The sequence below is a fragment of the Dendrobates tinctorius genome, unplaced genomic scaffold, assembly GCF_039654945.1.
Source record: "Dendrobates tinctorius isolate UK_male_01 unplaced genomic scaffold, ASM3965494v1 ptg000307l, whole genome shotgun sequence".
Classification (NCBI taxonomy): domain Eukaryota; kingdom Metazoa; phylum Chordata; class Amphibia; order Anura; family Dendrobatidae; genus Dendrobates; species Dendrobates tinctorius.
In genome coordinates this window covers 128,102-153,696 of record NW_027361974.1, presented here as the reverse complement: position 1 = coordinate 153,696, position 25,595 = coordinate 128,102, and the positions used below count along the sequence as shown (strand labels likewise).

Below are 25,595 nucleotides of genomic sequence, written 5' to 3'. Positions count from 1 at the left end.
GAGGCTCTCAGGTAGAGTAGGCAAGAGGTCATCATAGGGCCATGAGGCTCTCAGGTAGAGCAGGCAGGAGGTCATCATAGCGCCATGAGGCTGACAGGTATTCTCAAGAACAGGCAAGAGGTCATCATAGGGCCATGAGGCTCTCAGGTAGAGCAGGCAAGAGGTCATCATAGGGCCATGAGGCTCTCAGGTAGAGCAGGCAAGAGGTCATCATAGGGCCATGAGGCTCTCAGGTAGAGCAGGCAAGAGGTCATCATAGGGCCATGAGGCTCTCAGGTAGAGCAGGCAAGAGGTCATCATAGGGCCACGAAGCTCACCAGTATCCTAACACTCTACAAAGCCAAGAATTTTTAGAGTTTGATTTTAATCTAGAAAGTTAAGGAAGAAAGTGTAACTTAGAAAGTAAATATTGGGCGAGCTGATGTGACTTGAGTGCAGCTTTTACAGGTGAGTGCGATAACGTGGAATCAGCCGGCGTGCTGGGAAGGTCGATACACATTTATCAATAAGTACATTAGCTTTATGGATTCCGAGTCCATCGCGCTCATCTCCAATTAGATAAACTTCGAGAGATTTGCTCTGTGTGTGGCGGTGAGTATCTCCTGAAGGATTAATCTTAACTTCTACAACTTTTCAAGATATAAAACTCCAAATCTGAGGTGATACAAAATCTATCGTTAAAATGGTGGCGATCTGCACGGCAGTAACTGCATACCCGCCATGTAGATTATAAGTCCGCTCTCGATGACCCTTCTTAGTGTTAGTTCTCCCCAAGCGGCATCTCTTACTGTCTGGATTACATCTATTAAAACCATGGAGTCACAGGAAGTCTTATCTGCTGCTATACATCAGACTGCCTCTCCATGCTGCACAGACTTGTTACAGTTTTCTCCTACAAATCTTTAATAAGTAACCATCATTTTAATAATTTTTTTTTCTATAAATTAAATAGTACATACGGAAATAAAAAAAACAAAACTTTGCAATATATCTTATCAGAGAAATCGTATCCTTTCTCCTCCTGGACTGAAAGAAGCAGATTTCTCGGCTAAGATTTATTTCAAAGTTTATTATTTTCTTCTCTACAATTGATTCATGAAATAAAAATTAGAACAATGGTGACTCTTTAAACATTCAAGATGGTCGATGGGTTTTATGGTTGCAAGTTTTGTGTTTGGACATTCTCCCCGCACTCCTTCCATGCCATTGCTCTGATACCGAACGTGAGCTGTAAGAGATGGATTGAAAGCGTGCAAGAGAAAAATTGGCAAAATTCAACAATTTTGGTGGGATTAGTTGTCTATCTAAGGACACGTGCACATGGACTTCGGGTATGGGTGCAGCAAGCAGGAAGGCGTGTGGTAAGGGAGGACTTGGGGCACACTCAGGAATCTCAGGAGCAGCAGGAAGGATGGAGTGGAACCCTCAGGGATGGAAACAAGTAAAGCACAGAATGTGGAGAACACCAAACATAGAGGTCTAGAGACTTAATCCAAAGACACAGGTATGTGTGACAATGGGTCTCAAATAGGTCTAGAGAGATGTCATTGATCCACTCCAAGCAACCTACAACACCTGGCGTGGAGCACAACAGAGGGCAGCAGTACCAAGAGGAAGGGAGCGGAGCCCGGGATACCTGGGGTAGGTATGTAACAATGAAATTTCAGGAATTTCATTCACTTTGCTGGTAGTAGGAACAGCAACAATTTTCTACAGAAACAATGTGTGCACATACCCCGAAGTGGACCGGTGAGGCAGGTGATGATGCTCCGGGAGATAATGATTGGGCATGTTGGATTTCAACTAGTCCAATCCTCTCTTTCCAAGGAAGATCATTAGCCTCCAGAGGTGTCTTTGAGCTGTCAAGTGTGACTTTTTGAACCCTGAATTATCCCGAATGAACAAAGCCAACTATAACCATCTCCACTTTATCATCTCAGGTCAACTCAACATCCTAACATGCTCTTCAAAAGACTAAGAACATCTCGAATGACCAAGTGCCGCCATTAGCAGCCGGGAGAGATATCGCTCTGCCCAGAAGGATTTGCTGCTTTCTCATCCTGGGAAATGTCTCCATAGCTGCAGAACGTTGCGAATAACGAGTGCAGAAGTAGTTTGTTGGCAGAAAAAAAAAAAAAAGGTTTCACAGCGGGAAATAAAACTGGTTTTCTCGATAGCTGGTGTTCAGAGCTGGAAATGGATTTGATAAACAGATTGAGTATCTCAATGTTAAGTTCCAAATAGATAGGTCGGAATCAATCTATCGGCTCCCTCTGCAATCATTCCTGGTAATGGAGCCGATGGTTCTCCTACTGATGGATGCCTTTGTTCCCTGAAAGCTTCGGCTACAGACGCTGCACAATTTCATTTAGAATTATTTGACTACATTCCTCCCCCCTTTACTCGCCGGGAAAAGTCTGTGTTTATACACGATCACTTCACCGTCTCAGCTGGAGCGCAGATATGACATTTCATATTGACAGCGCCTCAACTCCTGCGATACAACGGTCATCGGCCACTGGCGTCAGAGAGAGAGAGAGATGAAAAGGAGAAATGGGGCTTTTAACATTGATAATAAAAGTGGAGTCATTAAAAATATAATTAAAAAATATTTAGAAAAATAATGGTCAAATCTGTTTCTACTTAAGAAGACAAAGGAACAAAGGAATTTAAGCAATGCGTTCTGGGAAAAAAAATGCAAATCAGATCTACCAGTAGGAAGTAAGTTCTCCCTGCAGCGCCACCTACAGGATGATAACCTGCAAGTCAGTGTTTTGCCTTAGAAGAGGGTCATCCAATTAGTTTTACCCCTGTTTATATATTTTTTAATTATGACATTGATATAAAAAAAAAAAAAAAAAAAAAAAGAACCCGGACACTAAGCCAGAGAGAAGATTTACGGTTCCGCCCTGGACAGCGCCATGTGAGTGAAGAATAGAATGTGATGAAACAAAGTAGAAAAGGTTTGTATGTCACTCATTGGTGATCATTTGGATTTAACTAGTTAAATACTGTAAATCAATATAACAGTCAGAGCGAAACTGACCCCGAATCTTGGAAGATACCCGTCACACTGTGGGATAAGACAATCGCCGGAAGCCGGAGCACTAAGGCATCTATGGCTGGGACAGCATCTGAAGAGCTCCTCATTCACAAAGAAGGTGAAAATAACATTCAGTGAGTCTTCTGAAATTGGAATTCGCCAGCTTCATTGAATTTTGCCAGGAAATGCAATTTCTTGTGAAGCGAAATAGCTCCAAAGCCTTCAGTTGTCCTATAAAGATGTGTGTCACAGAATTACAGTAGCATACAACCAAACTGATCAGGTTACAGCATTGGCCAGCTGTGGGTCCTTCCCTAGTCCTGGCAAATAGACGCGGCGACTCTCCCGCCTCACAGGCGCGGCGACTCTCCCGCCTCACAGGCGCGGAGACTCTACCGCCTCACAGGCGCGGAGACTCTACCGCCTCACAGGTGCGGAGACTCTACCGCCTCACAGGCGCGGAGACTCTACCGCCTCACAGGCGCGGAGACTCTACCGCCTCACAGGCGCGGCGACTCTACCGCCTCACAGGCGCGGCGACTCTACCGCCTCACAGGCGCGGCGACTCTACCGCCTCACAGGCGCGGAGACTCTACCGCCTCACAGGCGCGGAGACTCTACCGCCTCACAGGCGCGGAGACTCTACCGCCTCACAGGCGCGGAGACTCTACCGCCTCACAGGCGCGGAGACTCTCCCGCCTCACAGGCGCGGCGACTCTCCCACCTCACAGGCGCGGCGACTCTCCCGCTTCACAGGCGCGGAGACTCTCCCGCCTCACAGGCGCGGAGACTCTCCCGCCTCACAGGCGCGGAGACTCTCCTGCCTCACAGACTTACGCCAAAAGAGGCAAGTACCAAGAGTGGACCCTCTGTGCCGTGGTACCCAATCTCCCCTGAGTGAGCGCACCAGATGGGACCAACCCCTATACAGGGATTAATAGGGGCAGGCTCAGGGACCTTATGTACAGCCAGAACCAGGGGTCAATTCACAAAGGAAGATACACAAAAGTAGACGAGACAGAAGGAGCTGGGAGAAGGGACGGATAAAGCAGGAGTAGGTACAGGGGAAACTGAGAGGAAAGGAGACACGGAGTGGAGTGGATCCTGTGGCTGAAGGTATACGGAGATGGAGAAGGAACGGAGGACCAACAAAACGGAGGACAGGAGCAGGCACTGCAAAGACACGGGGAGACAGAGTAGGAGAAGAGGCTTAGCTCAAATAAACCAGATCAGTAACAAAAGGGGCCCAAGTACAGGTACAGAGCATACACAATAATCAGGCGCCTCCACTAAGGGAGGGTGGCCTGAAATACCTTGTGCCTGTTCCCAATTTGACAGGCAGCGTTTCCAGATCAGGTCACACTGCCGGATAAAAGACTCAGGGGTTCGCGCAGCTGAGACCTAGGGCGCATGCGCGAGAAGACCGTGCGAGGCCGACGGCACAGGGAGAGCGTGCTGGGGTGCCCACGCAGCTGCTCGCCGGACTGACAGAGAAGAAGGCGAGGGGAAGACGGCTGAACGGGAACAGCAGCTGATACAAGCCCGGCAGCGGAGGATTGGGTAAGTATAGGGCAGTGACTCTCCTACTTCACAGACAGTGACTCTCCTGCCTCAGAAACACAGTGACTATTGTCTCACAGGCACAGTGACTCTCCTACTTCACAGACAGTGACTCTCCTGCCTCAGATGCCTTTGTTCCCTGAAAGCTTCGGCTACAGACGCTGCACAATTTCATTTAGAATTATTTGACTACATTCCTCCCCCCTTTACTCGCCGGGAAAAGTCTGTGTTTATACACGATCACTTCACCGTCTCAGCTGGAGCGCAGATATGACATTTCATATTGACAGCGCCTCAACTCCTGCGATACAACGGTCATCGGCCACTGGCGTCAGAGAGAGAGAGAGATGAAAAGGAGAAATGGGGCTTTTAACATTGATAATAAAAGTGGAGTCATTAAAAATATAATTAAAAAATATTTAGAAAAATAATGGTCAAATCTGTTTCTACTTAAGAAGACAAAGGAACAAAGGAATTTAAGCAATGCGTTCTGGGAAAAAAAATGCAAATCAGATCTACCAGTAGGAAGTAAGTTCTCCCTGCAGCGCCACCTACAGGATGATAACCTGCAAGTCAGTGTTTTGCCTTAGAAGAGGGTCATCCAATTAGTTTTACCCCTGTTTATATATTTTACACGGGGAGACAGAGTAGGAGAAGAGGCTTAGCTCAAATAAACCAGATCAGTAACAAAAGGGGCCCAAGTACAGGTACAGAGCATACACAATAATCAGGCGCCTCCACTAAGGGAGGGTGGCCTGAAATACCTTGTGCCTGTTCCCAATTTGACAGGCAGCGTTTCCAGATCAGGTCACACTGCCGGATAAAAGACTCAGGGGTTCGCGCAGCTGAGACCTAGGGCGCATGCGCGAGAAGACCGTGCGAGGCCGACGGCACAGGGAGAGCGTGCTGGGGTGCCCACGCAGCTGCTCGCCGGACTGACAGAGAAGAAGGCGAGGGGAAGACGGCTGAACGGGAACAGCAGCTGATACAAGCCCGGCAGCGGAGGATTGGGTAAGTATAGGGCAGTGACTCTCCTACTTCACAGACAGTGACTCTCCTGCCTCAGAAACACAGTGACTATTGTCTCACAGGCACAGTGACTCTCCTACTTCACAGAAAGTGACTCTCCTGCCTCAGAAACACAGTGACTATTGTCTCACAGGCACAGTGACTCTCCTACTTCACAGACAGAGTGACTCTCCTGCCTCAGAAACACAGTGACTATTGTCTCACAGGCACAGTGACTCTCCTACTTCACAGACAGAGTGACTCTCCTGCCTCAGAAACACAGTGACTATTGTCTCACAGGCACAGTGACTCTCCTACTTCACAGACAGAGTGACTCTCCTGCCTCAGAAACACAGTGACTATTGTCTCACAGGCACAGTGACTCTCCTACTTCACAGACAGAGTGACTCTCCTGCCTCATAGATGCAGTGCCTCTCCTACTTTACAAACACAGTGACTCTCCTGCCTCACAGACACAATGACTATTGTCTCACAGGCACAGTGACTCTCCTGCCTCACAGTCACAGTGACACTATTGTCTCACAGGCACAGTGACTCTCCTGCCTCACAGACACAGTGACATTATTGTCTCACAGGCACAGTGACAAGCTTACTTCCCACCCAGTGACTCTCTTGCCTAATAAATGCAGTGACTCTCCTACTACACAACGCAGTGATTTGTTTTCCTCACCGAAGCAGTGACTCTCCTGCAAAGACAATGACTTTCCTACCCTAGAGCCAAAGTGACTGCTATCTCTCATTTCCAATCACTCAAATCTGTATCATTATCTTTCCTCACACATTAGTCTTCCTCACTACTGTGCTGTCATACACTATCTGTACAGATTCTTCAGTATTTTATAGCTTTTCCCCCTTACCACTATTCCTGAGCTGTGACATCCTCTCACTATTCAGATCCAAAATTGCTGCTGCATTCCCTGCCTTGGCTTTTATACAGAATTTTATAGTCGCTCCTGCTTTGCTGCGCTATACCTTGTGGTGTTATAGCTACAAGCCATCATGTGGAAGTCATGACGAGATCATGTGATGCTTCTTTGGCTGAAGCAATCTTCTGCAATGTGTATCTGTGTTGGACATTATAGGCGATTTGCGCAAACTGTTCAAATTTATGGCGTTCAACAAATTCTTAAAAATTTAAGAAGTTGTAGGAATTTTTTTTTTACATTTTTTTTGGAAGGAAAGCTCCGTAATAAGAATAACGGAAATATTCTTTTGCCATACAGCATACATGAAAATCTGTCATGCCTCAAGATCATTTATGCATTTATGGTGAATTATATACGTGGCGGCCATGGAGCTATTAATCAAGTCCAACATATTAGGAGTCGCTGGAGCAATATCTGGCAAATGCTGATCTGTCTCCCAGTATTTTCTATGCGTCTTTTAGAAAAATGGTATTTTTCTAACAATGATTGATCTGGCTTCATTCAGCCCTGTGCAGGTCTCGAGCGGGGGTACGGCTGGAGAGCGCACTACCCTCTCGGACCAGAAGAGGGCACTCTGCTCCTATATTTTCTGCCTTCGTGCTGCGCATTTTCCCTTTCTCTTGTTCCATTGCCAACATGGCCAGAAATAAATCATGTGAGGTATGATGTTGTACTTGGTATTCTGTAAAGACACCATGACTGACATTGCAATTATAGGTTTTTGCATTGTTTATACCCCTACGAAAGCATATCTGAGTGCTACGGAGCACGGGCGGCGCAGATCGCAGAGAGGTTTCATTACAATACATAATTGTATTTCCTTTTTTCAGGCCTGGAGGAGTGTTTATGTGGTTCACACATTTTAACACAATGCACTTTATTCATGATTAAATAATAGGAAAATCCAGGATTTGGCATTTCAACCTCCCGATGGCAAATAGTAACCTCGAGTGGTGCAAGCCGGACCTCGGCCACTTAGTCCTGGCCGCACTGCAAGGAGACCATGCATCTGTCAGGGGTCTCTGGGGACAGTGCCACTGCAAAGGGGTCTCTGGGGACAAGTCAGTGACCATTGGGTGCCAAACCTGCGCAAGGGCCTGTTCACATGCAGCATTTACAGTAACAGAAAAAGGAATGCGGTTTCTAAGAGTTTTCCTTGCGGATTTGCACTGTGATGCGATTGCTAAAAAAACCCAGGACATTCTCGAAGTGGGACGAAGTCACCAGTGGGGACCACAAGAATCTGTACTGGGAGCAGTGGAGGCCACAAGGATCTCTACTGGGAGCAGTGGAGGCCACAAGGATCTCTACTGGGAGCAGTGGAGACCACAAGGATCTCTACTGGGAGCAGTGGAGACCACAAGGATCTCTACTGGGAGCAGTGGAGACCACAAGGATCTCTACTGGGAGCAGTGGAGACCACAAGGATCTATACTGGGAGCAGTGGAGACCACAAGGATCTCTACTGGGAGCAGTGGAGACCACAAGGATCTCTACTGGGAGCAGTGGAGACCACAAGGATCTCTACTGGGAGCAGTGGAGACCACAAGGATCTCTACTGGGAGCAGTGGAGACCACAAGGATCTCTACTGGGAGCAGTGGAGACCACAAGGATCTCTACTGGGAGCAGTGGAGACCACAAGGATCTCTACTGGGAGCAGTGGAGACCACAAGGATCTCTACTGGGAGCAGTGGAGACCACAAGGATCTCTACTGGGAGCAGTGGAGACCACAAGGATCTCTACTGGGAGCAGTGGAGACCACAAGGATCTCTACTGGGAGCAGTGGAGACCACAAGGATCTCTACTGGGAGCAGTGGAGACCACAAGGATCTCTACTGGGAGCAGTGGAGACCACAAGGATCTCTACTGGGAGCAGTGGAGACCACAAGGATCTCTACTGGGAGCAGTGGAGACCACAAGGATCTCTACTGGGAGCAGTGGAGACCACAAGGATCTCTACTGGGAGCAGTGGAGACCACAAGGATCTCTACTGGGAGCAGTGGTGACCACAAGGATCTGTACGGCGAGACGTGGGGCCACAAGGATCTCTACTGGGAGCTGGGAGTAGTGGAGACCACAAGGATCTGTACTGGGAGTAGCGGAGACCACAAGGATCTCTACTGGGAGTAGCCGAGACCACAAGGATCTATACTGGGAGTAGCCGAGACCACAAGGATCTATACTGGGAGTAGCCGAGACCACAAGGATCTGTACTGGGAGTAGTGGAGACCACAAGGATCTGTACTGGGAGTAGTGGAGACCACAAGGATCTGTACTGTGAGTAGTGGAGACCACAAGGATCTGTACTGTGAGTAGTGGAGACCACAAGGATCTGTACTGTGAGTAGTGGAGACCACAAGGATCTATACTGGGAGAAGTGGGGCCACAAGGATCTGTACTGGGAGTAGCGGAGACCACAAGGATCTGTACTGGGAGTAGCGGAGACCACAAGGATCTGTACTGGGAGTAGCGGAGACCACAAGGATCTGTACTGGGAGTAGCGGAGACCACAAGGATCTGTACTGGGAGTAGTGGAGACCACAAGGATCTGTACTGGGAGTAGTGGAGACCACAAGGATCTGTACTGGGAGTAGTGGAGGCCACAAGGATCTGTACTGGGAGTAGTGGAGGCCACAAGGATCTGTACTGGGAGTAGTGGAGACCACAAGGATCTGTACTGGGAGTAGTGGAGACCACAAGGATCTGTACTGGGAGTAGTGGAGACCACAAGGATCTGTACTAGGAGTACAGGGGAACACAAGGATCTGTACTGGGAACAGTGGGGGTCACATAGATCAGTATTAATCCCGTTATTAATGACCTTGACATTATTAGAGGGAGGACACAAAACTATGTACAATAAAAACTGATCTTGATACTTGACGATATAATGTTACAATACTGATGTAGTTTCCTCCACTGGTTTTTTTTCCGGCCATATTTGCATGTTTCACCCAGAAAAAAAAGTGCACAGGAAAGTTACATGTGAACATACCCCAAGATTCTCCAGTGCAAACATTAACCCAGAGATAAATAGTAAGGGGTGACAAATACCAGCGTCAGTATGGGGGGGTCCTAAAGCATTCAGTAGGGAATGTAGCAGCTGTATTGGACACGAAAATCCATTGGAGGGTAATAAATGGGGCGCCGTGCCATTAGCTACGCCCCACGTTTATGCCATTTGCATTAAAGGTAAAGTTGGAACATTGTAACCATTTAATTACATTGTAAAAAAATATTATATCCCGAAACAGCGCCACTCTTGTCTACAGGCTGCATCTGGTATTACAGCTTCTTCTGACTAGTGAAAACCCGACCAAGATATTCTCAGACCCATCATTTTCCAATCCTTTGCTCGCTCCTTTTGTACGAATGCTGCGAGTTCTCCTCCAATCACATCCAAAGCAGCTCCCAAATTTGTCCTGTTGCCTTTAAAACTTGACTGTCTTTCCTCCACACCTGCTGTAACGTGTAATAAAGAAGCTCGGCTTGTACAATGATTTTTGTAATGATGCGCTAATTGTTTTTTTTTTTTTTTGCTAGCAGAATTATGAATGCAGCTCCGGAAGTAAAACAGTTATTTTTGTGATTAAAGGCTCAGGTGTGCTTTAAGTGCTTGTAAGAATGGAGATCTGATGCCGCAGTGGTCGCACCCTGCGCCATAGTTTTACCTCCAGATACCGGAGGTGGCTGCCTCGTATCCGCTAGTCTTAATACTTCTCTAATCCAAATGGTTTCGCCGCCCAGACAGGGACAAAATTACATCTGCTGTTTGGGAAAACAGTTTATGTAATAACTTAATCCAATTAAGTGCACTATTACCCCCCGGACACCCCCCCCCCCCCCGCCACCTTCGCCTCTTAGCGCGCCAAGCGCCTCCTTTAATAGAATATTTCATGAATATTCAAAGATTGTTTAAAAAGTGGCTAAACTGCAGCCATTATCTGGCCGTTATAGATCACGTCCCCGCTGAGACTGCAGCACGAGTCCAAGAGCAGCAGAGAGGACGTCAACGAAGGTCCTTCAAAGTGTAAAATATTCCAAAAAACAACTTAACGCTAAACAAAGTGCCGCCTATCACTAAGATAACCCCGATGTGTCACCCGTAATACTCCGGACCACTCATTCACAACTGATTCTTCCATGTGATCCCAAATGATCGTCTTTTGAAGGATCCCAGCAGTGTTCCATTTTCCCACAGCACCACCACTGGAGAAATAAAGTACTGCACAGTAAAAAAAAAAGTGGTAGAAATGAGCGAAATGGATTCTAAGCAAATCGAGAAATTATTCATTACAGAGTAAAAATGTATTAGGTTCTCCAGAGTAAGAAATACTTATTTTGTTCCTTTTCCAAAATTGAATGGTTAATCAAGGGGGCGCCATTCTATAAAGGGAGTGTTAACAGGGATGGAGATACTATTTAACAGACCTTTATGGCTCTTTGGGTTCCGTGTGGTCGGAGACCCCCCATAGATTCCTACAGTCTGACGGCTTGTCTAGAAAGGAGGATAGATAAAGAGAACAAGGGGGCGAAAATCCCCTCAAATCTGTCTTCCAAGGCCCCCTGGAGCTGTTTGTGACATCCAGAGGGGCTGGACGGTGCATTAAGAAAGGTCTATCTCAGCTCTGATTTGGGCTTTTACCATAAGGCAGTGCCCATCGGTCCAACCCATCAAATGCAGCACTGGTTTGTTTGCCCTTAGGGTCCCTATACTATTGGGCAGCATAAACTTGTTAGGGAACCGCAAGAATTAAAGAACGATGATGTTACCAATGTCCTAGTGGATGGGGCAAGTAACCGCCAACCCTCCTGACCCTTATGTGCCACGATATGGGATTTGGTGGTATTACTCAGTGCCAGAAGTGGTCTTCTGCACTGCTCTGCATCAGGCGGGTTGCTCCCCTAGCTTCTCACATAATTAGCTAGCCTAAGTCTTAATATAAGGATAATATCCCAAACATCCCCCTAATGGACCTATCAGATACAATATATTCTGTATTAATGGTATAAGTACCTTTTATAAGGAAGACGCTGTTGCTATGAATGTCAGGCTACGTGTCCCTTCATCCCGACGCGCGTTTCGCCTTGCTTGCTTCTTCTGGGGGTAAAAGATTTTAGTTAGCTAATACTTTTTTTTTTTACACATATGCACTGGCACTATACTATCCCCCAGATTTTATTGCTTTGCCATTTATTCTATAATATTGATGATTTCTATCCTAGGCATTTATAGTGTCCCTCAGTTAGAAGCACACCATGTTTCCTACAGTTTTTTTTTTTAATTTCTGTGTTGGTAATTATTTACAATAAACTTTGATATTTTAATATTACTTCATAGATAGCTTCTTATCTCTTTTGCGATCACAACGTTGTCTCAGAGATTAGTCTTTTTCATGTCTTTTAAGTGCTATGCTTCAGGAAAGTTTGATTTTTCTAGGACACTCAGTCTTAATGACTTATATAATTACACCCTAGCTCCTGCTGCAGGTTTTAGGTTCTCTGCCTTCCGAATCCTACAAGGACATGTGCACACGGCATCAGTGGAGCCTCTGAAGTCACACTTCAGGAAAAAGTCAGCGGTCTTTTTTTCCTGCAGAGGCTTTTGCTGGCAGTTTGGTCTTTTTTTGCTGAATTTTTTCCTTGTACTTTCAACTATAAGGTTATGTTCACACGTTGCGTTTTTTTTTCTGCAGGGAAAACCTGCTCTCATGGCAGTAAAGAAGCTGCTTAAAAAAAGCAAAAAAGCAGGTTCTTTAGTGTTTTTTCCTGCGTTTTCCATGCTGATAGAGCCTCTTGTTCCTGAGTTTTCTGCCCGAAAAACGCAGCAAAACCTGACCCACGTACGAAATCTCAAAAAAATTCCATAGCACAGTGTTACTTATCCCCAATGATCAGTATCTGCCGTCCTCACCCTTTTAACCCTTAATGAACCTCCCTACTTCTCCAGAACTCCATCCACGCTTCTTCCATAACCTCTTGGGAAATGCACTTTCTGTAACAAGACTAAGCCGCCTCTGATGACGCAATTCTCCCTTTACACCGAGGTTTTGGTAGTTGGCGCTTCATGGGATTACAGATTTTTTCCACCTGGATGATGTATCAGGCGGCAATATTTGCAAGTCTCCAGGGTCGAAATTATTGAAACCACATTTCCTATATAAAGTATCGATATTTGTTTTGTTTTTGTGCCTTGCAACAATTCCGTCCTTGCATTTATCAGCTCCGGGAAGAGCCATTCTGAAAAAAATTGGATGTGCGCTGAAAAGCATGCTAAGACTCTGCTGATACTGTGCATGGATTTTAGACCACCGCAGACGCCATCAGACAATGGTAAAGTACAGACTGAATGAGCAGCATTCCAAAGCGTCACAGAGTATTTAAGAACAGGGTTGCGCTAATATTTTTGGGCTGATTAACTTGTCCGCTCATAATAGTGGGAATGTTAGAAGATTTCGGAAGAGGAATGGAGACAAACGGGAGCATTAATAGGAGAAGCAGCGTTTCTCAGTAGCACGAGAAATAAAGCGATGTTCTACAGCAGCAAAGAGTGAAAAAGCATTGTTCCAATGCAGCAACACACAGTGAAATTACAAGGAGAGCCAATGTCACAGTAATACACTGCGAAAGAGTATTGCTCCACAGCAGCACAGAGTATTTCAGGGGCACATAAATCAGGACAGGACCCAAGCACTGCCTCCCAAATGTGGAGACTCGACTTAGGAGCCTATCCGCTTCTGCTACATCACAAGGCGGGTCATGGAGAGCATAGCCCGGGAGAAGGCCAACATACTCACTCCTATTGGTGCAGGGGAGAAGTGACACCTCCAGCAGCCAATCAAATACATGGGAGCATCCACACGGATACCTGGATGTATAGATACACACAAGATAGCGGATTTACCATTCAGGAACCTGGGAAAGTTGAGTGACCATAACAATAATGACAGAATTGGCAGCCGGAAGATATTGATGCAGACTTCTTACACCGATCGATGATGATGCCGCCATCTTGGTACTCCCATAAAGTCCAACCAAAAGCTGTTTTTCAGTCACCACATCACCAGATTAAAAAAAAATAAAATAAATAAACAGGACCAATAAATGTATTGGCTAAGTAGACAAAAAAGAAAGCCCACACACTGCTCCATTAATGGAAAAATAGATAAGTTACGACTCAGAAAATGGCGACAAACTTTTTTTTTTTTTTTTAATAAAGTTCAGACATTTTTAAACCAATAAAGTATAAAAATAACCTGCACTCAGCTGACTCCGACCGTGCACCCCTCTATGGTGTGATCATCCTGTAAGGGAGGGGAGGACATGATGGCAGCGCTGGGCTTCCGGGGACGGAGCGTGCCAGAGGATGTCTTGTGCGAGGACCCCAGCTCCCATTATCTGCATTCGAGTAAATCGTTCTTGTAACATCCCGTCCTGCGGAGAAGTATGTGCAATGTTATACATCACAGGGAACAGCTTGTGTGTGTGTATCCGCGCTCCGCCGCCTCCCGCTCTCCACATTCTACATTTGTTTCACTGTGTTCTCCCAACATTTACAATCTGGCGTCATAACATGTGGGATCTGCGCCATCCACCGAACAGGCGCCCGAGCCGCCAACTGCAGAGGTTCTATGTAATGTACACAGGAAAGAGGCAGTGATGTCACCGGCCGACACTGCTGCTACAGATCCCACGTCGCCCAAGATCAGGGACAGACGCTGCACTGCTCCTAATATATATAATATAACCAGGCATTATACAGTCAGTGATCACATCTACACCCAGCGACACAGACCCGAAACAATCCACAAGAACTGCTAATTCACGGTGTACATATATTACATGAGCGGATCCTGAACATCCAGTACTATACTCCAGAGCTTTTACATACATTACTGATCCTGAGTTACATCCTGTATTATACTCCAGAGCTGCACTCACTATTCTGCTGGTGCAGTCACTGTGTACATACATTACATTACTGATCCTGAGTTACCTCCTGTATTATACTCCAGAGCTGCACTCACTATTCTGCTGGTGCAGTCACTGTGTACATACATTACTGAACCTGAGTTACATCCTGTATTATACTCCAGAGCTGCACTCACTATTCTGCTGGTGCAGTCACTGTGTACATACATTACATTACTGATCCTGAGTTACCTCCTGTATTTTACCCCAGAGCTGCACTCACTATTCTGCTGGTGCAGTCACTGTGTACATACATTACTGATCCTGAGTTACCTCCTGTATTATACCCCAGAGCTGCACTCACTATTCTGCTGGTGCAGTCACTGTGTACATACATTACATTACTGATCCTGAGTTACATCCTGTATTATACTCCAGAGCTGCACTCACTATTCTGCTGGTGCAGTCACTGTGCACATACATTACATTACTGATCCTGAGTTACCTCCTGTATTATACCCCAGAGCTGCACTCACTATTCTGCTGGTGCAGTCACTGTGTACATACATTACATTACTGACCCTGAGTTACCTCCTGTATTATACTCCAGAGCTGCACTCACTATTCTACTGGTGCAGTCACTATGTACATACATTACATTACTGATCCTGAGTTATCTCCTGTATTATACCCCAGAGCTGCACTCACTATTCTGCTGGTGCAGTCACTGTGTACATACATTACTGATCCTGAGTTACATCCTGTATTATACTCCAGAGCTGCACTCACTATTCTGCTGGTGCAGTCACTGTGTACATACATTACATTACTGATCCTGAGTTACATCCTGTATTATACTCCAGAGCTGCACTCACTATTCTGCTGGTGCTGTCAGTCCTGATATAATATGATGTAATGATCACAGATAATATTTAGTTGGCAGCATATTAACATGCATTTTGTAGATAATTGACTTTTCCTTACTAAAGTGGAACGACTTTCTCTTGGGTTCACCAGTGACGTCAGATATACAGTCAACGGTGCAATCTAAAGGGATTAATTTGTGGTGAATTTGGGCAAAAGTAAAAAAAAGTTTCCAGCCGGTGATTAACAAGATAGTTAACTTATCCTATTTAATGGATCCTCAGTTTGATTGTAAATTGGGCTTCTCTAATCCAACGCTCTAGTCTACAAATCCATGCAGATCAGGACAGTAATGAGTAATTCTCCACGGGCGTAAAGTATCCATAGGGGGTGTAACTAGTCTTCATAACAAGTTTGTTAACCAAAGTAAGTCGCAAAAAGCAGAAATACACATCATGGGGAGTCAGAGACAAACACTATAGATGCTGTGATGGCAAAAAAACAACTCTATTAAAGGGTCTGACATGACCTGAAAAACACATGTAACCCTTATTACCCAGACAATGACCCACAAATCAAATCCAACATGTACAATACTGCCACTAGGTACAAGAATATAACTACTATAATACTGCCCCCCTATGTACAAGACTATAGCTACTATAATACTGCTTCCTATGTACAAGCATATAACTACTATAATACTGCCCCTATCTACAAGAATATAACTACTATAATACTGCCCCTATCTACAAGAATATAACTACTATAATACTGCCCCTATGTACAAGAATATAACTACAATAATACTGCCCCCTATGTACAAGAATATAACTACTATAATACTGCCCCTATGTACAAGAATATAACTACTATAATACTGCCTCCTATGTACAAGAATATAACTACTATAATACTGCCTCCTATGTACAAGAATATAACTACTATAATACTGCTCCCTATGTACAAGAATATAACTACTATAATACTGCCCCTATGTACAAGAATATAACTACTATAATACTGCTCCCTATGTACAAGAATATAACTACTATAATACTGCCCCTATGTACAAGAATATAACTACTATAATACTGCTCCCTATGTACAAGAATATAACTACTATAATACTGCTCCTATGTACAAGAATATAACTACTATAATACTACCCCTATGTACAAGAATATAACTACTATAATACTGCCTCCTATGTACAAGAATATAACTACTATAATACTGTCCCCTATGTACAAGAATATAACTACTATAATACTGCTCCCTATGTACAAGAATAGAACTACTATAATACTGCTCCCTATGTACAAGAATATAACTACTATAATACTGCCTCCTATGTACAAGAATATAACTACTATAATACTGCTCCCTATGTACAAGAATATAACTACTATAATACTGCCTCCTATGTACAAGAATATAACTACTATAATACTGCCTCCTATGTACAAGAATATAACTACTATAATACTGCTCCCTATGTACAAGAATATAACTACTATAATACTGCTCCCTATGTACAAGAATATAACTACTATAATACCGTCCCCTATGTACAAGAATATAACTACTATAATACTGCTCCCTATGTACAAGAATATAACTACTATAATACTGCTCCCTATGTACAAGAATATAACTACTATAATACTGCTCCTATGTACAAGAATATAACTACTATAATACTGCCCCTATGTACAAGAATATAACTAGTATAATACTGCCCCCTATGTACAAGAATATAACTACTATAATACTGCCCCTATGTACAAGAATATAACTACTATAATACTGCTCCCTATGTACAAGAATATAACTACTATAATACTGCCTCCTATGTACAAGAATATAACTACTATAATACTGCTCCCTATGTACAAGAATATAACTACTATAATACTGCCCCTATGTACAAGAATATAACTACTATAATACTGCCCCTATGTACAAGAATATAACTAGTATAATACTGCCCCCTATGTACAAGAATATAACTACTATAATACTGCCCCTATGTACAAGAATATAACTACTATAATACTGCCCCTATGTACAAGAATATAACTACTATAATACTGCCCCTATGTACAAGAATATAACTAGTATAATACTGCTCCTATGTACAAGAATATAACTACTATAATACTGCCCCTATGTACAAGAATATAACTACTATAATACTGCTCCCTATGTACAAGAATATAACTACTATAATACTGCCTCCTATGTACAAGAATATAACTACTATAATACTGCTCCCTATGTACAAGAATATAACTACTATAATACTGCTCCCTATGTACAAGAATATAACTACTATAATACTGTCCCCTATGTACAAGAATATAACTACTATAATACTGCTCCCTATGTACAAGAATATAACTACTATAATACTGCTCCCTATGTACAAGAATATAACTACTATAATACTGCTCCTATGTACAAGAATATAACTACTATAATACTGCCCCTATGTACAAGAATATAACTAGTATAATACTGCCCCCTATGTACAAGAATATAACTACTATAATACTGCCCCTATGTACAAGAATATAACTACTATAATACTGCTCCCTATGTACAAGAATATAACTACTATAATACTGCCTCCTATGTACAAGAATATAACTACTATAATACTGCTCCCTATGTACAAGAATATAACTACTATAATACTGCCCCTATGTACAAGAATATAACTACTATAATACTGCCCCTATGTACAAGAATATAACTAGTATAATACTGCCCCCTATGTACAAGAATATAACTACTATAATACTGCCCCTATGTACAAGAATATAACTACTATAATACTGCTCCCTATGTACAAGAATATAACTACTATAATACTGCTCCCTATGTACAAGAATATAACTACTATAATACTGCCCCTATGTACAAGAATATAACTACTATAATACTGCCCTTATGTAGAAGAATAATGTGTATAGGATATTTCCGTTTGTCTCGGCTGTCACAGATTACTATATTAGTGTGCGGTATTCTAATAAGTCATGTGTATTTCGGGTCTGTACATTGTTTGCGGTTGATGCCTCTTGTTCCTGCTGTGGTCAGGTCACACTGAGTGGGGGCAGCCTTTGCGGGATGTAACTCTGCAGCTTCTTCAATCGCCTAAAGGGTTTTGTTTCGGCCACTACTAGGTGGCTATGAAATTTGGAGAGGCGACACAGGGCGCCTGAAGCCGGGAGACACAAAGCAACGTCTTTCCAGTCAATCATATCAAGCCCATGAAGTCTGGGACATAATTAAAGCCGCAGCAGAGGTTAGAGGTGGCGGCACAATAAAAGGCGAGGACAGCTATAAAGGGCTTCTGAATGCAGCTCCTTCGGCCACGTTTATTTCCTTTCACTTAGGGCGGTATATGAGACGCCGGCGATCCTTCTGTGACTCTTGGGATAAATCATTATTATTTTCTATCTTTCCTCTTAAAGCTACAAGTCAAGAAGCATCTGACACCTGCACGGGGTCACGTCTCGGTTACTCCGGTGCGAAATTAGTGGCGTCATTTATGTATGGAGATCAGTGGTATGGAAATATGTGGGTATTTCGGTTTTATGTGGTTTGTTTCACCTTCATGAAGGGTCAAAGTAGCAAAAGCTTTAGAAAAAAAAAAAAGTTATTTAGTTGTAATTTTTAATTTATTGCCTGTTGCTTAGATGTCTCAACACTTCTGCAGTCTGCTAGAGGTGGCCGGTCTTCTAGGCCAGGAGCATAACAGTTACAGGCACTTTATTATAGAGCTTGTAAGCGCTGCTCTTAAGATGATCAGATTGTCCGAAACAAAGGAAATGAGGAGGCAGAAGAGAAGAGCGCCCCTGGTGGTGAAAAATAGGAAAACCTAATCATTGAGTAATTTTACGGTCTGCTACATTGTAACTGTGCTTTCATCTCATTTCCTTTTTCAAGATGAAAAAAATATTTTTAGTCACATTCAGATTCTAAAAACTTGCACAAACTTTTTTTTTAAACTTTTGACACTTTGATACATTTGTATCCAGTCCAGGCAATCCTCCGGGCAAAAGATACACAAGAACTTTCATCTGCTACATAAAATCATTGCATTAAGTTTTTGTTTTTTGTTGTACTTTGTGCTACTTTTACAACTTTTGCCAATAGTTGGGTGGTGTTAGATGGATGGGATGAGGGAAGGTCGGCTGGATAAACTCTCTGAATATGATGCAAGGAACTTGTAGAATGTGAAAATTGGAAAGAAAATTGGTGAAAAAAATAATTTTCCAAATTAAAGTAATTAAAAGAGAACGTCTACAGTGGATAACAGCATGGAATAAAATATAATACCGCCCTATGGAGCTGGGCGTCGCCGAAACAGTGTTAGATAAAATTCCTCTTAAGTCAAACACTAGTCCTCCCTGCATCGCTGCTGGTACAATGATGAAAGAATTGTGCATTTAAATCCTACAGAGATCTAAGGGGTTAATCTCCTGCCGATCATTTTAAAGGGGTTTTTCTACTACTGGACATCCCTTTCTTAACTGCTTATTTGCCCCACATAACAAACCCCCCCATATACTGCTTCTGCGATCCCAGGAGGTCACGTGATATTACAGGCAGTATTACAATGATAACGCCTCTATATACAGTACAGTAACACAGGATCCACCTTTCACAATAGGTGATGGCACAGCTCACCTCCTCCCCCTTTTGTACAATGACTGATAACACCTCTATATACAGTAGCTAGCACAGGATCCACCATTCACAACATGTGATGGCACAGCTCACCTCCTCCTCCTGTACAATGACTGATATCTACTGTATATAGAGGTGTTATCAGTCATTGTACAGCAGGAGATGAGCTGTGACATCACCTATTGTGAATGGTGGATCCTGTGTTATCTACTGTATATAGAGGTGTTAACACAGGATCCACCATTCACAATAGGTGATGTCACAGCTCACCTCCTCCTCCTGTACAATGATTGATAACCCCTCTATATACGGTAGATAACACAGGATCCACCATTCACAATAGGGCAGCATGGTGGCTCAGCGGATAGCATTGCAGCGCTGGAGTCCTGGGTTTGAATCCCATCAAGGACAACATCTACAAGGAGTTTGTATCTTCTCCCCGTGTTTGCGTGGGTTTCCTCCCACATTCCAAAGACATACTGATAGGGAATTTAGATTGTGAGCCCAGGGGGACAGTGATGAAAATGTGTGCAAACTGTAGAGAGCTGTGGAATATGTTAGCGCTATATAAAAAAAAAAAAAAAAAAAAAAAATTTACAATAGGTGCTATCACAGCTCACCTCCTCCTCCTGTACAATGACTGATAACACCTCTATATACAGTTGATAACACAGGATCCGCCATTCACAATAGGTGATGTCACAGCTCACCGCCTCCTCCTGTACAATGACTGATAACACCTCTATATACAGTTGATAACACAGGATCTGCCATTCACAATAGGTGATGTCACAGCTCACCTCCTCCTCCTGTACAATGACTGATAACACCTCTATATACAGTTGATAACACAGGATCCGCCATTCACAATAGGTGCTATCACAGCTCACCTCCTCCTCCTGTACAATGACATAACACCTCTATATACAGTACATAACTCAGGAGCCACTAATCACAGTAGTTGATGTCACAGCTCACCTCCTCCTGAATAAGCTGCAATGATGGACATATTAGCGCTCTCGCAGCTTTTCCAGAATCAGATCGCTCTCAGATTTTAGAGCAACTTAGTGTTAAATCTCTATTTCTAATTCTAGTCCATTTCTCCTTCTTCCACACTTGGGAGTCTCATCAGTTTCCCGAGGATCTTGCGTCCTCATTATGGAGGAGACCTGGTGTCTTCATCTCGCCTCCATCCCAGGGTAACAAAGTTTCCTTTTGTTTCTCGATGACACGGTATTATTTCTTTGTGATACGGTCTTGCTGTATTTTTCATGTAATCACACAATGTATGAGAGTCGCACCAAATTTTTAATGATCCGTGCTGAAATCCCGGCTTGTGAGTCGCTAACTAGTGATATATAGTTCAGAACCACAAAGTCTGATTTATAAAGTTTTGGAACTTTGTGTGCGCAGAAAATAAAAGAAAACCACTGCTGAAACTTTATTATCAACATGGTTGAGCCGTTACATACAAGCGTGTATGACGAAACCCCTCTCCATGATGTAAAAGTGGCCTGAACTTCTTAAAGGGGTAAACTTGCTAAGTGCTTATAACAATGAGCATCTTTACAATGTTTTATTTTCACTGGGTCAAAAGGGAGGGGATTTGAACATGTGTTTAATATATTTAAAAACTTTTCACTACATTTAAACAGTCCCCTTTATGGGGTTTTAAGCTGTGATCGTCTAATTGCTTGTCCTTTACCCACCAGGGCTTCAGCTCTGCCATGTATAGTAAAAATCACGGTTTCCTATGAATGCCGGCCGCAAACCGGCATTCATTGGAGGATCGTAATGAAAGGAACAGGGGTCATCTGCAGACCACTAGCTGCCATGACAACCCATTGGCGCAAGAGTGAAGCAAGCAGCGTGGCATTTAGAAACTGTTTGTTATAGAGTTTGTAAGTGCTGCTCTGAAATTGGCCGGAATTCTGGATCTATCCTCCGATGCACCAAGCAGGAGGCAGGGGAGCGGTGCGCTCCTGCAGAAAGAAGTTGGGAACAACTCTTTAAAAATTTTTCTCCAGTTCCCAAAGAATAAAAAAACCTTTTTCTAAAAGAGTTGTTTCCTAAACCCTATATTTACCATTATTATAAACTCTTACCAGTTTAAAGGGTATGGATTAAACTCAAAAAACTAAAACTCCTGACCAAGAACTTTTGATTTTGAGGACAACTGCCAAGTCTTTAACCTTTTAACTCTGATCTAGGAAGTTTCCATCCTGTAAGTGCATTCAATCACTGATCGCCGCTCCTATCTGGCAGTATTTATGGAGTTTTTCCCTACAGCTCCCCCGCTGGTAGAACAGAGTATTACAGCCTATAAAGCTTTTTTTAGTTACTTTTAATAATAGACCTCCAGCATGGATTATTTCTTTACAAGGGAGAATTCTATTTTATTTTTACAGCAAACGCTATATATTTCAACCTGCTTATAATTACGTCTCACGTTCTTCATTGTATCGCTTTTATTGCCGCTCTGGGCTTGTAACGGATGAGTACATGAGTTGTAATATCCGGCAAAGTCCTCGGATACACTTCATCTATAGTTTTATCACTTTTTACAACTTAGGGTTTTTTTTAGTATAAGTATGCCCAGGAGTTAAAAAAAACAAACAAAACAAAAACAACAACAAAAAAAAAAAAACTTTGAAATTGAGAACTAGTGAGAAATGTCATGCCAGGTTTTTTTATTTGATGTTGGCTGGATATGCCCATTATGAGATTTGTCACTGCTTGAAGCCTTTTCATGCCATTAAACCATCACTAACAATTTTGTTTCTTCTCACAAGGTACAAACATTTCTGCAGCAAAAAACAAAAAAAAGAAAGAAAAATAAGTGATTATTTTATATAGACGGAACGTATCAAAGTGTTGAGATGGGTTTATAGCTGAATATTTAATCGGAAAATCTATTCACCTGCTGCCAACACCTTTCACGGGTTAAGTGTAATAAGGTTACTTTATTTTTCTAGACTAAATATATTTATTTATTTATTTTTTTTTTTTTACAAAGGCTCCTTGCTCAGTTTATGGTGGGCTTGTGCTAATGTAGAAAAAACACCCATAGGAGATCACGATTTTCACTATACGCCCTCCTATGTATAACACAGACGATTGGACGATCGCAACTTCAACTATTCAATACAGTAAAAAAAAAAGTTTTGAAAAGTATGAAAAACACAAAAGTTTAAATCCCCTCCCTTTTGCCCCATTGAAAATAAAATACACATATTAGGTAACATCTCCGAGTTCAGAAAAGTCAGATCTATCAAAATATAAAGTATATTTATCCGATCGTTAAACGGCGTAATGAGAAAAAAAAAAATCATTAACGGCAAAAATTTCATTTTCTGGCGTCATGCCTGCAGCCGCGGGTGTGGTCTCCGCTGTGCAGGGAGACCGACGCCTATCTCGCAGCTCCACCGGTACTGCTCACCCTGTCCGGATGATCAGCGGCTCCTTTCTCTGCTAGGAACCTGCTTCCCCTTGGCAGGTCTTCTGGAAATGCTCCGCTTCCTGCACATACTTAAAGCAGCAGGGTACCTGTTTTCTATAAGGACTGTCTGTGTTGTGATGCTCTGTGCATAAAAGGCATCCTCCCCTTAAGGGAGGTGCCTGGGCAACATTCATTCTTTAGGATCGTGGCCTCCAACTCAGGCCACATTCTGCTGTGCTCTGCAAACTGAAGTCTGTGGCTTGCATGATATTAATTCCTCTATCCACAGAATCTTTTGCCGGCAGTTCACTATCCTGGATCCTTCTGGACACTCCGGTTTCCACTCCAGACTGACCAAGGCTCTCCTCACGGAACCATCCAGATATCGCTGCCGGCTGGATCAGCCTTTCCGGGAATCTCTCCACCGACGGAGCCAGTAATCCACCGTGTTGCTTATATGGTCTGTATGGGTCGTCCCTCTGGTCCAGGCATCGTGGCATTTAGGCCACCTGGTGTTGTGAAGGTGGAAACCCTGTATAGGGGTATACCTTACCCGGTCCTCCAGAGGGTTCTCCCCCCCCCCAGGCATCTCTCCCTTTAAATAAACATCTTTGGTTTTTGGAAGCTCATTCGCCTGTATCGGGTATACAGCTCCCACTGCACCATCAGTGGTCTAGTGGGTCCACTATACATCCTCACGCCCTGTGGGTGTAACATTTGGGCTGCAGAATCATTGCAATAAAGTGGAATAACAGGCGATCAAAATATTGTATCTGCCCCAAAATTGTATCAGTAAAAACATCAGCTCAGGGTGCAAAAAATAAGACATAACACAGCTGCAGATCCCTCACCAGGTGAGATCTGCCATATATTGATCCTGGTAAATGAAAAACCCACTAAACCACTGGGGAATTGCACTTTTTTTTTGCAATTTCAACGCACTTGGAATTTTTCCCCCCCCCAGTTTTAAGTACTCTGTACGGTAGAAAGAATGACGTCATTCAAAAGTACAACTCGTCCCGCAAAAGACAAGCCTTCATATGGCTATACTGATGAAAAAATAAAATAATGGCTCTTAGAAAAAAGGGGAGGAAAAAACGAAAAAAAAATTTAAGGAAAAAAAAAGTTTTGAAAATTGCCATTTCATGAATGGGTTAAAATAATAATTTTTTTTCGCTGTTTTTTGACACCTGTAGCAACTTACTTTCTCCAGCAATGGACCTGTATAAAAGCTTTTTTTTAAATTTTTTTATAAGTATCAATTCTGGGGTAAATGTGATGTTTTAATTATTTTTTATAGCAAATTAGGTGCAGTGACTGAAAAAACGCAATTCTAGTGTTTTGATTTACTTTTACGAGTTTTATCAAATGGATTACGCCATATCATATTTTGATAGATCGGAAACTGATGAAATGATACCAAATATGATTTTTAAATTTTTTTTATTATATTATTTCTAAATGGCGAAAAGGTGGAAATTATATTTTTATATTTTTAAAAGTATTTAAGTTAATTTTAAACCTGTAACGGGACCTGAACAAGCGCCTGATTGCACGTTTTATGACACCCAGGCTAAGCTGCTGCTGCTCTTCTTCCCCTCTCACAGCAGACTGCCTTGCAAGCACAGAAAGAAAAATAAGCTGCAGCTGCATCCCCCTCTTTCCCTTTTTTTTTTTTTTATTAATTTTTCCTAACTTGCAGATCCTCAGTCCTTAGAATGAGGTCCCATCCATATATCCGGCAGTCTGTCATCGGCCGTCATCTGTACACTGGAAAGTGCCGCTACATAAACCAAAGGACTAAAAGGAGAAATGAAAAATACTTAATTTTTCATTCAAAACTTTTTTCCGTATAGAAGAGATCGATATAAAAGCAAAGATGATTAAAGGTAGAAACATCATTATACTCCATGCTTTGGATAACTTTCCAAATCTCGCTGAATAATGAGGCAGAACCTTCCCCCCTGAACAAGAAGACAATGGCCCCAACACTGGCAGGAAGCTGTTACCCCCCCTGCGTATCGATCCAAAATCGTCTGTCAGAGAAAAGTATTAAAAATACAATATGCAGAGTAATCATGTAGTCTACACATCGTCTAATAGGAAAACTACAGGTGCCGGTA

At 43.0% G+C, this 25,595-nt stretch overlaps 1 long non-coding RNA gene across 4 annotated transcripts in view; it reads right to left on the bottom strand.

The window, feature by feature from the left end:
* The window catches only part of LOC141073545 (uncharacterized), a 426,372-nt gene that overhangs the window by 324,106 nt on the left and 76,671 nt on the right, over positions 1–25,595 (bottom strand). For all 4 annotated transcript variants that reach the window (XR_012226994.1, XR_012226996.1, XR_012226995.1 and 1 more), the window contains exon 3: positions 13,817–13,994. This is a non-coding gene — a long non-coding RNA (uncharacterized lncRNA). The remainder of the gene's footprint in view (positions 1–13,816; positions 13,995–25,595) is intronic.